This window comes from Durio zibethinus, chromosome 17 (genome assembly GCF_047325235.1).
Source record: "Durio zibethinus cultivar Kanyao isolate XHJ-2024 chromosome 17, ASM4732523v1, whole genome shotgun sequence".
In the NCBI taxonomy this organism is placed as follows: Eukaryota; Viridiplantae; Streptophyta; class Magnoliopsida; order Malvales; family Malvaceae; genus Durio; species Durio zibethinus.
Genome location: NC_143178.1, coordinates 21,134,679 through 21,149,861, shown reverse-complemented (window position 1 = coordinate 21,149,861; position 15,183 = coordinate 21,134,679). Strand labels below are relative to the sequence as shown.

Here is a 15,183-nt window from a genome sequence, read left to right as displayed (position 1 = left end):
ATGAACATACATATCATGCTCAAGTTGCCTAAATGAAACTGCTTCTGTTACCACTACTAATTGTAATCTGATGCTCACATAGCAGTGCATGAATCTGGAATCAACTTTTTGTTTTGAAATCAATCCGGAACCTGGTCACATCATTGGTTCACAAAGGCTCCTCTGTCAAACAGTTTTCTTGGGATTGAGTAGCATCTTCCTTGGCAGGAACTGGATTCTCAATTTGCTTGGAAGTTGTTTCTCCCTGCTCTGCTATCTTGTTGGCTGCTGCTTCTTTTTCTGCAATTCCTCTTGGCAGCTTCTTCCTTCGCTTCCTCAAGGACTTGAATCAAGCTTGAAAGACATTTGTCAGCATTGTCTAACGGAGACTTGGGCATTAGGCTCTCTGCAATATCTGCTGGTGCGATGTTGGTCTGTGTCATCAATCCATCAACCGTATCAAACATTGGATGAGTTTCCAGATTCAGGTAATTCTTTGCAAGCACTTTAAATCCCTCAAAACTACAGTAAGATAGTTCAATATGTTTGTCCATCCGACCCCTTCTTGTCAAGCCCGATCGAGCTTCTCCACATAATTGGTGGTGAACACGATCAACCTCTCTCCCCCACAAGCGGACTAGAGTCCATCTATGAAATTCAATAGCCCTGAAAGAGTCACTTTGACGCTGCGTTCTTCCTTTGGTTCTTTCCTCTCTTTGTCCATCTTTCCTTTCTCATCATCCAATGGTTTCTTTGCTTTGTTCTTCCTTTGACCCGTAAGGCCAAGCGAGCAGTCTATATCTTCAATTACTATAATGGACTTACTGGTTGTCTCAATCAACGGCTTCCTCAGCTCCGTATTATCCTTCACAGTAGTAAGTTCAAGATCATAAACATCATAATTCAACAAAGTAGCCATTGCAGCAACCATAGTCGATTTCCCAGTGCCCGGAGGCCCATAAAGAAGATACCCAATTTTCCATGCCTTCCCAATCCTTGCATAAATTCTTTACTCTTGCTAAAAGTCACAAGATCTTCAATAATCTCTTTCTTCCCGTCTGGTTCCAACGCCGTTGTCTCGAATGTTGCAGGATGTTTAAATACAATATGACTCCACAAAGTCTGCTTGTAGCTTGGCCACTTATATCCAGGACTATTGGTATAAAGCTTCCTCTGCCTGTCTCTCACCCTGATTTCCTTTCCTTCCTTCACCACATGCTCCAAGTAAGCCCCACTTATCATCTCCCTGTACCTCTTATGAAATGTAAGCCTGTAATACCTTTTCTCCTGTTCCGGATAATATGACATGGGCCTGGTTGGTGACACAACTTTACTTACGACCCACCAGACTTTTAACACCTCTGAATTCATCTGTCACCCCCTCATGCTCATCCATGCTGAGAACCAAGTTGGTACTATCTTTCCCCTTCTCAGCTTTGAGCCTTTTAGCAGTCTTGGAAGAGTAAGCACTGAGATATGCCTCTACAGCAACATAAGCCTCACTGCGCTAGAGGTGATCTCTGGTGAACTCATGGATTGAAATCTTGACGTAAGGGTTGAAAACCCCCATGATTCTATAAGTATATTTTTCAAAGTAACGGCGTACCTCGTAAGGACAATATTGCCGAACAATAGCCCACAAGAACAAGAAGCTGGCAATGGTTAAACCCATTGTTGTCCACATCATTGTTGAGGGCACCATCTTCCTTAGGCTTTCTTTGATCTCTTCTTGGCTCTCGGTTTAATGCAAAATCCTTTTTTTCTCTTTTGTTTTCTGATACTTGCTGTTTGTTTTTTTCAGTAGCCTTCTGCAAAGGCTGGTGTTTCTATAAGTTAATGCACAAGGACCTCGTAAATCCTTTGCTTTCTGTCTGGTTCTGGGGCTTTTATGGGAAAAAAAAAAGGTGAATGCCTTTTTAAGTGCGCTTCATTTTATTTATTTTTTTCACTTAAAAAAGTTAGAACAAAAGAACAAGCTTTGGTATGTAAAGTGACAAAAGATAACATTAACGGAGCATCTAGGATTTTTTATTTATTTCTAATATATTAAAAATTATAAACAAAAATTTTAAAAATATTTTGTTATATTGTTATAATTATCTATGAAGATCACAATGAATTTTTATATTTAAAAAAATTATAATTACATTATTATTGATATATCATTTTTAATGTATATAATAACAAATTATTAAATCAAAAATCATATTTAGTATTATTAAATTTTATTTTTTATTGATGAAAAAATATTTACGGAAAACTTTTATTCAAATTTATTTTTTATTTTCAATGTTTATAAACATCCTATTATAAGCCACGCATCCGCCGCTGAATAATATCAACGGATAATGTTCAAGTGTAAAATAATAATAATAATAATAATAATAATAATAATAATAATAATAAAGTTTGATTTACTTTTTTTGAGTTCGAATCCTTGAAAATCCGACGAAAATAACACCCGAAATTTGATTGATGTCGGCCACATTTGGTTGGTGAGGGGCCGTGGCCATGAGGGTGAGCGGACAGTGGTCCACAAAAGTCACAAAATATGTAAAAAAAATAGATGTGTCAAGCATTTAAAGTATCAAAATCACTCAAATGCGTCACCCTGGATCAAAATTGACACAATTTTCCACAGAATTTGTGGGGCCTTAAACTGGCTGTTCTAAAAATTTCAGATGTGGACATTATGTCAATTTTAATATAATAAATTGAATTATTTTTTAAAAAATTAAAAATCTAAATAAAATTATTATTTTTTGTCAAAATAAATTATTCAAAATTTTGATAAAAAATTAAATTGAAAAAAAAAATTATAGATGCAAGATTTAAACTTTATCTTCTTGGAGAAGGGTAAGTAGCTGTTTGGATCTCATCACATTTTTAGTACGGTGTGATAAAACTTATTGCACCTTCAATTGAATTTAAACGTCAATATCAATGAGATCAAGTTAATATAAATTTTTTATTAAATTTTTTTAATTACAGCTACAATAATTTTTTTAAATTATAATTATAATAAATTTTATTACTATTTTTAATCTTACCATAATTAATCTCATTATTCATCTAAATAAAGCATAAAAGTTGTTATATATTGTTACACGTTTGAAATGGTAGAGTTTCAATTATAATTATTTTTATTATAATGTTATAATTGTTCAATTATAATTAAAAATTATGTGATAATTTATTATTTATGAGTAGATTCTACATAATATTTTGATAAACCTTACATAACACTAAAAATTAATTAATTAATTATAATACAATTATTATGAACAATATATTCCTTTTAAATTGTGACCATGAGTTTAAAAAGAAAAATATCACAATTTTGAACGTCTTGACAAAGTCTAGACTCTTTCGCATATTTTTTGTACATTTAAAATTCTATTTAATTTTGAAACCAAGGCTAGATCTTATAATTTTTGTATTTATGCTACCTCTATTTCATATCAAACACAAAAATTATTTTGTTATAATTTATATTGAGACATTAAATATAAAACATTTTTTTTTATTTTTACCAAATTGATATGATTTTTGTTAATTTAAAATTTTATTGTTTTTAAATTTTTTTATTTCATTTTTATGTTGTATTAGCATTTTATATATAAGATTGTTAAATTTATCTAAAGTTTTGTTTAATTGATTTATATAATTTTATTTAAAAATGTGATATTTAACAAGTTTATCTTAATATAAACAATTTATTTTTTTATTCTTAAATCACAGCATCATTCGTACAACAAAGAAATTCTATTTAATTTTAAAAACTATATAATACTAAACAATAACTCTTTTGTACTTCATTTTTTTTAAATCTAATAAATATAAAATTTGAATTGAAATCTGTCTTGAGCAGTTTTATGGTGACTCTTGCTTAGAACTCGAGTATTAGGAGATTACTATTTTTCAAAACTTTGGTCCATTTTATCATCAAAAACAAAAAGGAAATAAAAGTAATTAAGGTGACTTTTATAGGATCTGTCATTGTCCAGTTGGAAATTCATTTGATCCTTTCCCACGACGAAGAAGCCAACAAATAAAGTGTCAATGACTTGGACTTGGACCTTAAATATTAGCGTAACACATGGCTCAGTGACACAGCAATGGGCGTGATCCTCCCAGGGCCTGAGGGGCAGGCAGCGCAGAAAACCCTCTTTGTTTGTACTCACCAAAAAAAAAAAAAAGGCAATGGGGGTGGCAACTCTCCACAAAAACAAATATGACAAAGAGAAAGACAACCCCATTCTACATGGAACCCAGATTCATGATTTGATCCGACGACTTGGTCACTTTCGACCTTTTCAAATTACACGACAAATTATATCAAATCACGTGGAATCAACTTTCCCCCCAATACTTGACTATGTCTATATCAATCTCGTTTTTTCCACTAATTCAGGGTTTTTTTTTTTTCCCCTTGTCTTTTTGTTTATTTGATGAATGGTTGATAGATAAATGATTGAAGCAGGGCTTCCGGTAGATATCCCTTACTGGTATTTTCACAATATGAACTCATTTTGTGCCTTTGCACAAGGGTTCAAGTAAGCAATCTACCTTGCAATAATTCATGATACATAGACAACGTCGAAATCCGAGATTTAACTCAACGATTGATAAGTGTAAGCATTTCTTATTTAATGCTTAACATATTGTCCATGAAATCTTGTCTTTTTTTTTTTTAGCTCATCAATATTTTTATAAGATTTAATTCTAAAAGTTAGGTCTCCAAACTTTTAGTCTAGTAATTAAAGTCGTTTGAGAGAGCATCAAAGGTCTAGTTTCGAATCAGACCTATTTTCCTTCCTCTTATTTGTACTAAAATTTTACCATCATGATGGAATAAAAAAATATTCTAAAAGTTAGATTTAGGTCACAAGGAGTTTACTTGGTAGGTATGAATGCTCTTTCTTTGTTAATCTAGGTTCAATCATTGTAAAGAGTGTTGTGAAATAAATCCCGAATGTATGAGATTAATGTAGTAGTGTGTGGGAATGCAATTTTAAAATCGTCCAAAGCTGAAATCATATTCAAACGAAGCTCGGAGATATTCATGTTTTGTATTTAAAAAATTAAATAAATAAAAGAGTTGAATTTAAATTCTCCTCTTCAAATCAAAACAAAAAATATAGAAATAAATTGTTAGGAGTTCTATGAGAATAATTGAAGAGGGAAGATAAAGCAATATTCTCGATTGTCTTCTCGTTAGGAAGAGGGAAGATAAAGCAAATAAAGAACGATCAGATAAAGTAGTTTTAGCTATGCTTTGGATATAGGTTAATGGCCTAAGAAAAACAATATTTTTTCACAAAAATTAAAAAATCTTCAAGCATGCAAAATTTGAAATAATTTGAAAATTTTTTTTATATATTTATTAAATAGATATTTTAAATACAAATATTGATAAAATTTTTAAGTATCAATTAAATTTAAATTATAAATATTTTTACTAATTTTTTTACATATTATTAATCTTCACATTAAATTTTATTAATCTATCTATTTAAATTTTTTATTAAAATTTTTATTAAATTATTTTAAAAAAACTTTACAAATTTTATCTAAATAACTTTACGTAAATTTTGTCCTATTTATTTAGGTTGAAAAAAGTTTAGGTGAGGGGATGCTTATTTGTTCCAAGGTCAGAATGGTAGATTACAAATCATCCTGCTGTCAACGAATTTTGTTCTAAACCTTAAAAATAAAGAATTCGATTTTTATCAACTCAATTAATTCAGTCCGCAACATTAATATTATCTTCCTCTCTAAATAATTTGCTTGTTCTTTAATCGTGGAATGCTTTTCCAAACAAAGATGAACATGAATCTTTTGTGGCTCCCAAAACCGTTGGTTGCTGAGCACTATGACTGCAGCCCTAAACAAGGTTTGAAAGGATGGTAAAAGAACAAAGAAGGACAAGAATTGTTTCTATCTGATGCCATTATCATGCCGAAAATTACAGAAGGATATGTGAGCAAAATGTTCATAGGACCTATATCTTCTACCTCTTCCATTTTCTTTTAAGGGGAAAAAAAACAATGGGAAAGAAACAAAAAAGAAAAAATGAGCTCGGAAAAATAAAGTATAAATTTGAATTAAAAGACAACCTAAATATAACTAACCCATCCGAGAGATACCAAGAATGGCACCCCAAATATTACAACACTATCTCATGTAGCAACAATGAGGCCTTGTCTGCCTTTGTAACTTGTCCCACATGAAGATCCTCTGTCTTGGGGACTGGCAGTGAGCTGTATAAGAATCTTCTATGCATCCAGGTTGGTAGAACATCAAGCTATGCTCTTAAATTGTGCTTTCAAACTCGGACACGATGAAGAGTGCAATGTCAGATGACTACGTATCATGGTCCATTTGCATAGGGCGGATACGTTTCCTCCTGAAACAGCCGATACATGGGTTGGAACCAATAAGAATGCTTCCCAAAAATTCCATAAAATTAATTACCATGAAGCAATAATAGCAATTTTGAATTCGCAGGAAGTTATTTAGAAAATTCCAATGAATCAAACTTTCAACATTTAAAATACAGTCAAAAAGTAAGAAAAAAATATCTGAAGAAACAGCTGAAATGTGCAACTGATATAGATTGGTGTTTCTACAAGCAAATCAGCCCATGATTCGTTTAACTATTCATTAACTGATGAAATGAAATAAACTCAAAGACCATCCATACCTCTTATGTTATTGCATGCCCATTTACCGTAGTGTAGGGCTTATGTCAATAGTTGATGTTATTGTTACCAATATAGAAGCTCCTAACTTCATTTTACTTTCTTTGCTTCATTACTAACTGCATTGTCATCATCACACTTCATTATAAACTTGGTAGCCACCACACTGGCCTGTAATTAACAAACAAACCCCTTAAAACAATCTCAAGAAACACTTCAACTATTCATTTTTTTTCAAACTGGGAAAAAATTGCACACTCACCCCATATTCACAGATGGCAACAGTTTTTAACACGACAAGGTCATAGTTGTCCATATAAGAGTTTTTTCTTAAGATACAGTAAATTAAACTCTGCTTCTTTCTTCAATTCTACATTCACTTCCTTTCTTGCATGCTGTCCAAACATACGGAGAAGGTGGTTAAATACAGAACTTTAGGCCCGAAACTATTTAGGATAGTCTTAACTTACCATTGCCACAAAGAAACGAGCAACCACATTTGAAGATTTAACAAGTTCATGCAGCATCCAAGACTTTCTTGCAGCCATCCGCTCAGCGAACTGATTGCCTGCTGAAAGTATACCAATAGACAGATCCACAGGCTGCTCAGAAAGTGGTGGAGCCTTCCATCCATTGGACATCTCAAGATGCCTTTGAGGAGCGAAATTAACTAGGATGTGATGTAGGCAAAGATGTCGCAAATACAGAGTGGACATCAATGTCCCCATTCAAAGTTAGTCCAGTGGCATCCTCAACATTATCAACTTATATCAAGAATGAGTCAAATGCAACACGATGGATAGTATTAAGTTTACAGTATATAACTTACAGTTCGAAAAGGAAAAGAAGTAATGTGCCTCCCATCAACATTAACATGATATCCCTCCAAAACCAGCAGTAAGAGTCAGCACAAAAAGTTTGCCCCGAAAGGACCACGGTCACCTTTTTTCTTCGGCCTATTAATTGCTTCAACCACCTTGTTGTCTAATGCTCCTCGGAGTGATCGTGATTATCATCCCGAATCCACTTCTCACACTTGACCTGACCATCAACTGCAGGTATAAAGAAGTAGACATTTTTGTGGCATGAGAATGTAGAAGATTGCCATGCATTAAAACCGTAGATTTTTGTTTTCTTTCGACTTTTTTCATTTGTTAGGCCTGCAGAGAGTTGAATTTGTTAAAATAACTGAAACGTAATGCAATCCATGGTTCCATGATGAATTTGTTTAATTCATGGATCTTCTGTTTTTAAAATCAACCAAAGGTTGAACAGGTGAAAGTTTTGATTTTCAGTCAATTGGTTGATCCATTTAGAAAGAGACTGTAATATTAATAAATTCATGATTTTGATTTTAAATAAGGATTGAATATAATAAATATTTAATAAAAATATGCATTTGGTTATGGTATGTCTTTAATGTAGAATTAAGAGGTTAAAGACTAAATCGCACCACTTACGAAAAACTTATGAATAACAAAATAATAAAATAAACCTTAAAACCGGTGTAAATATTGATTTTTTTCGGTTTAATCGATTTTTATTCCTTTCGTTGAAAATCTGATTTTATAAACTATTGACATGTCATCGATATTTGATTCAACTAGTCCGATTTTTTAATCATCTGTTATTGTTAATGATATTTTTCTTGTTACTTCCTCCAGTAAGTGATACATAGATGTAGCCATGTAGGGATTTAGACCGGCTAAATGAAGGGTGAAGGAAAGAGAAGGCTAATGTTGTTTGTAACAATTATTCTCCGTTTTATTGAGAAAATAACAGGTTTTGTTTCTTGCGCTGCCCTTGTATTCCTTGTTTGCATTTACTTCGCCTTCACTGATTTTCATAATTATTTGGCAACTGATCCGCTCTCATCTTTGATTCCATCTCTTGGAATATGCGTATTTGAGTTTTATCATTATGCTTAGTCTTTTAGATTTGTCCCATTCATTCCTCCCATTAGTCAGAATCCGTTTATGTTTTTTTAGTGGTAGTATAAAAATGTGTTGTATCTATGCAGCATTCCTTCGTCTGATTTGTACCCCCGCTATTTGACAAATGTGTATGCGACTTAAATATCTCTTCCTTTATTATTATTATTATGATTATTTTGAAATCTCACAGCATATAAGTTAATATTCTTAGATCATAAGTCATAACATTTTCTTTTTTTTTTTTTTTTTCTAATGATGTTCTTTTTCTTTTATATCATTTGTAATAACATTTCCCGTTATGTTTAGGCATGGTTTGAAGTTCGGCTAAAACCCAACTTCCGTTGCCATTTCTGAAGGACCCACTGATTAATATCGAAGCCTGGCCTTTCCATGGAGGAATAGGTCAAGTCAACGGTCAACACAATCACACATCACCAACTACGGGGCATGCTAGAGGATAAATGGCCCTAGCTCATCATAATCACACATATGCGAGGTGTCCTAATCATGTGAACCCACCACCACAGTCCGCAAGCCCCTGACCCCCACCACTCAAAAGCCACAACTCCCATTACATGCGGCCCCAGGAACACCCCCTTCTCTCTTTCCTTGCCTTATCCCAACAACACCACCAATTAGATAACATGGCTCACCTAGTAGAGACATTCATTTACAAGCCAAGGCCATGACATTGTCAGCTGATGCTGATTCCTCCTGGTTTTCACTTATCAAAGCAAACTACCTGCCTCATAAAACAGCCAAAGAATCATTAAAAGAGAAGGTCAGGAAAACATCAAAGGATTTGGATAAAAAGAAAGAACAACATTTCAAATATCAGTGCTTGATAGCAAGAAAATAATTTCGACGATGGAGGAGAAAGAAGTGAAGAATCTACTTGAAGGGCATCATTATTTGAAGAATTCTTCAGCTTGTAGAAAGATATCCTTTTGTGGTTCACCAATAAAGCTGACTGATACTCTTGCAAATTGTGGTGTTCAGTTGATATGTCACCGTTTATGCAGATCGATGCGGTTGATTGTGCAAGAAAGACTCATGATCGCCTTGAAAAGTTCAGTTGCAGAACTCTTGCCTCTCTCTCAACAAGGTACGTAATACTAATAATTAGTTAAATTTGTTTTCTCCTTGCGGATAATTTTGTCAAAGTCATCAGTTTATGTACTTGCGAATACCCTTGTATCCTTGGTACAAGAATTCTTGTTTACAAAATCTCAATGAGTTCAAGCCACGATTTTTGAAACAAAGATGAACATTCGATAAAAGAGGTGAGCTATGTTCTTCAATTGCAATGGAAAAAGCTACTCAAACCATATAGCTACGCAATGTGGCAACAAAAAAGAGAAGAGGAAGAAGGAAGAAAAAAACCCATACGCTTCAGCAATAATTTGGCTCACAATAATTTTATTATTGAAACTCTAGAATATGAAATTAAGAAGTTGTGAACACCAGAAGAACTAAAAACAAAAGCACTAAGAAACATAAAAAAGCCTAAAAACCTAAGAAATAAACCTAAGCTATTTTTCTTTGAAGCATCTGCCTGAACCAATATGCTGACATCTTTGGGTATCTCTTGAGATCATTGTAATCAACATAAATCAAGCCAAATCTTGAGGTATAACCTAACAACCATTCAAAGTTGTCAAGCATTGACCAAGCAAAGTAGCCAGTGACATTGGCTCCATCATCCATAGCTCTCTTCAATTCCTTCAAGTAGGTTGTATAGTAGTTCACTCTATTTGTATCAAACAAAGCTTCAGGAAATTGAACATTGCCAGGGTCATCCATTCCTGCAATTAATCAACCAAACAAATGAACAACTTTGCGTGGTTTACAAAGATCAAACAGTGGAGAAATAAAACTTCAATTTTACCATTTTCTGAGAGAATTATTTCGGGGTTTCCATAACGCTCTTTAACATATGTGACAACTTTGTAAATGCCCGATGGAACTTCATAAATCCATGGAGAATGAGCCTGCAATTTTTTTGGTGCATTAGTGTTAACACAGCTTAAGAAGCTAAGACGTGGAAAGCACAAAGATTACCTGACGACCGATTGGCACACCATTACGTTCATCTGTTAGAGTGAACACAAACAGGTATGTTATATCATCAAAACAACTAGAAAAATTTTTGGATAAATGAAGTAGGAAAAGATGGATGACTTACAAGCATACCCAACATTCCAATCATGTTCGTAACCAGTCACATTTGTCTTTGGCTGGTGTGCGTCATATATGTAGTAAGAAGTGTAGTGGTTGAGACCAAGAACATCAAAAGAGTTTTTCACAATCTCCAGTTCACTTTTGCTGAACTTTGGAAGCCTTTCTCCTACGATTTTTTGCATTGTTCTTGGATATTCTCCATATACAAAAGGGTGCAAAAACCTGCAAAATAAATTTGACAATAATTCCCTCCTTAAATGAGTACTGATAAGTTCCATTTTTTTTTGAAGTTTTTTTTTTATATATTTCAATAAGTCATAAGGACCAGATATGTGCCAGGAAAAAATACTTCAAAATAATGAAATCCGAGAACATAGGACAGCTTGCTATTTTGGGGCCCTGGATGCCTAATGTTTCATTTATTCTATTTAATTGAACAATTAAAACATAGATGACTACATTGTCCATTGTCAGTATGTATTCAGAGATTTATACCATCCAATATGGAAGTCTCTTGCTCTTTGTGCTGCATAGTTATCAGCCTTTGATTTTGTTAGAGGTTCATACCAAACAAAGTCCGCGAAGACGCCAACTCTTCCCTTCTGTTCAGCCTGAAAAGGCACATTAAAATCATTAAAATAAGATATTAGATTATATATCAAGATTACAAATCAATTGACTGAGAGAATCTCCAAAACAATCATTACTTTATATATTTCACGATATCTTTTGGAAGCTTCAGCATGACTTAAAATCAAATGATGTGCTGCAATATAAGGCTCGGTTGCTGAGTCCCCTTCTGTACAATTTCCAAATTCCTTTGAACATCTATTTGGAGGATTAATGCCATTGTCAAATCCAAGAGAAGCAATCACTTTCGGTTCATTGAATGTCCACCAATTCTTTACTCTATCACCAAATGTCTTGAAACAGAATTCTGCATAATCAGCATAATCTTTGCTGCAAGATTCATATCATAGTAAATTAATTTTACAGTTTAGTTAATTTTCTAAGTTAATGGTTTCTCCCTCTGAAAAAAGAGGTTATCTCTCAACTTACACAATTTGTTTACTTAGAAAACCTCCATATCTCTCCTGAAGTGCAACTGGCAGATCGTAGTGATACAAATTCGCATGTGGGGTGATTCCTACATGGATAACAAAGTTAACATATTTCATCCAGTTACAAAAATATAACTAGAATACTGCAATATGTCATATACCCGGTCCAAAATTTCAGTATTTTATACATTGAAATTAATATATATACCTTTCTCAAGCATGTAGTTTATCAATCTATTATAGTAGGCAACTCCTTTCCAGTTTACCTCCCCTGTGCCATCTACATAAAGGTATGAATATAAGCATCAATTAATCAAAAAATGAAATGTGTATGCCAATTTTATAATCAAGGAAGATGGTAAATGTACTTGGAAAAATTCTCGGCCATGAGATCGAAAATCGGTAGGCATCAAAGTTCATCATTTGCATCAAATTAACATCTTCCTGCAAACGGAAAAAGAGTAAAGAAATAAGCCTGACTAATTTAAATCTATAAGCTTTTGTATTAATAAGAAATAAAAATGAAATAAAAATTCCAAGCCTTTGCATTAATAAGAAATAAAAATGATATAAAATCATACCTTGTAGTGATTATATTGATCAATGGAAACTTCACCAGTAGCATTATTTTTAATATTTCCTGTTACATATATGAAATGATATCCTTTTAAAATTTTACATTTTAAAAAAATTAATTTTTAAAAAATTAACATTTAAAAAAAAGTAAAAGTAAAAATTAAAATTAAAATCATTTGATTTAACCTGGAACTTTAACAAAAACATCCCATATGCTAGGTCCTCTGCCGTCTTTGCTAGCCATTCCTTCAACTTGATATGCAGATGCGGCAGTTCCAAACACAAAACCTTTTGGAAAGATATCTCTGCTTAAGCCTCCAGTGTCAAATCGGGGCTGCCATGCACTAGCATTTGCATGTGAAACAATACTAAAAATAGCAATTAACAACAACAATAAGATTACTAAACTCTTCATGGTGACCAAACCTATTGTTTTGTTTGAGTGAAAAAAAGCTTCACAGTCAACGTGTATTTATAGGTGTGTGGAGGGATTTTATTGGAATTGAAAAAGCTAAAGCTAATTTTAATTGAATTTCAGTGTTTGATTTTTTGGATAAGATGTAGTTCTTATTTTAAATATTTGGATAAAGAGACATTGAAAAATAAAATAAAATCTAAAAGAATATTTTAATTAACTTGTATTTTTGAATGTTTCTCCAATTTTATAAAAACTCTTTGAAAAATCTACTTGAGAAAACAAAAATATCATTTTTCATGCCAGAAATAAATATTTTTTCAGATATGATAAAATTAAATAAAAAAAGGTAATAATTCAAAAAAAAAAAAACTAAAAAAGTGATCATAATCTTATCTCAATTTGATAGAAACAGATTTGATCAAACGAAAAAAATGACTAAACAGTTGGGATTGCCTTTGATATGACTCTAACAATTCAATTATTGAATTATTCTGAAGGGAAGAAGGTGGCGTCATATCTTGATTTTGTGAGGTATCAATTAAAATATAATTTTTTATGAAATAATATAACATATAATAAAAATCAAGATAAAAATATAAATATAAAATAAATAATTTTTAAAATTAGTTAACATTTCAAGTTATCAAATAATATACTTATATTCAACATTTGATATTGAATATCGTATCAAATAATATACTTAATATTGTCATTTGATATTGAATCATGAAGTGGAGATAAAGTTACAAGCATATTTTGTTTTAAACTTGCTGATTATTTTAATTGCAAATAGTACTGAGTTTATAATATTTAATCTCTATGAAACATAAAAAAGAAAATACACAGTATCTACCATTGAAAAAATTTATTTTTGTTTTTAATTTTGATGATTACCTTACTTTTATTTTTCTATAATCTCTAATAAACATAAAAAAGAAAAAAAATGGTATCTGCAATTAAAAAAATGCTAATTTATGCGTATATGTACATATTTAAATAGATTAAATTAATATTTAAAAAATAGGTAAAATTAATTTGTGCATACATGAGTCATAAATTAGTTCAATATTAAAAATTCACTACTTAATTTTTTAGTTAATCAAACAACGTCTTAATTTCAACTTAGCTTTTAATTTTTTGATAAATCAGGGAAAAGATTCTGCATACACTTATTGATTATTTGTCATTTCTTCTATCAATTTACCTGTTCCAAATATCCCTAAATCCTCAAAGAAATTCTAATCAAAACTGAACAAAAATTTTACCAAAAACAGTTGAAGTTTAACAAGGCCAATATTATTATTACTGATTATCAGATAGGCTGATAATGATTTTTTAAAATTTACAAGTAAAATTAATAGGATGATACAGCAATTATTTATATTTTAAAAAATAAAAAAATTAATTTAATACCATGTAAACAGAATAATTATTTACTAGTGTTTGTAAATATCAGGCCTAAAGTTTGCTTGGACTGGATTTAACTTGTTTTGGCAGCTCAAATGCTTCCAAACAAATATATGGCAACTCAAATGCTTCCAAACAAATATATGGCAACTGGCTAGCCGTGAACAATGAACCAAGCCAAAACTCACGAGAAAATGGTGCACATGGACTCTGCCTGTGGCTGTCAAAGTTGTCAATTCTGTGTGAGCTAAGTCAAATCACACACTTTTCAGACCGAATCACCCTTTTCTCTGCACTGCTCCTTGCTTCCTCACAGTCACGTCGTATTTGCTTCGGTTCAATGTCTTTATAAGCAAACAAATCTTCACAAGTGAGTTGCTGAATGTCAAAAATGAGAATATACAAAATTAGCATTCTTATTTGATAGCAAACATTGTTTGAGAACGTAAAGAACTGTTTTGGAGCTTTTGAGGTTTTTTCTCATTTGTACTTTTGGCCACCCGTTACAAGAATCAAATGCAATATACGAGGAAAGGGATTTACGACTCTTAAATTGAACCCTTCACTAAAGCTGCACTGCAAGAATCAAATACAATATATAAGGAATGAGATTTATGACTCTCAAATTTAGAATGCAACCACCCTCAATTATGAGGTTGAACATGATTGCGAAGATGATGTCGGAAGCTATCTAAACTATAATATTGATAATAACTCCATCACATAGGTGAGGCTGAATAGAATTTGATATAAGAAACAAACTTTGCTATATACTAACTTCTCAAATTAAAATCATTTTATTTAACCTGAAACTTTGACAAAAACAATTATACATTAGGTCCTCTACCATCTTTGTTAGCCATTTCTTTAACTTGATATACTGACGCCATTATCCGAACACAAAACCTTTCGAAAAACTATCT

The 15,183-nt window shown here is 32.1% G+C and overlaps 3 pseudogenes; all 3 read right to left on the bottom strand.

The window, feature by feature from the left end:
• Positions 1–29: 29 nt before the first annotated feature.
• LOC111283361 (AAA-ATPase ASD, mitochondrial-like) lies at positions 30–2,032 on the bottom strand (annotated as a pseudogene).
• Positions 2,033–5,828: 3,796 nt separating this feature from the next.
• LOC111274895 (hydroxyproline O-galactosyltransferase GALT6-like) lies at positions 5,829–7,853 on the bottom strand (annotated as a pseudogene).
• A 2,123-nt stretch (positions 7,854–9,976) lies between these two features.
• On the bottom strand, positions 9,977–13,428 carry LOC149514110 (beta-glucosidase 44-like; annotated as a pseudogene).
• Between the last annotated feature and the right edge of the window lie 1,755 nt (positions 13,429–15,183).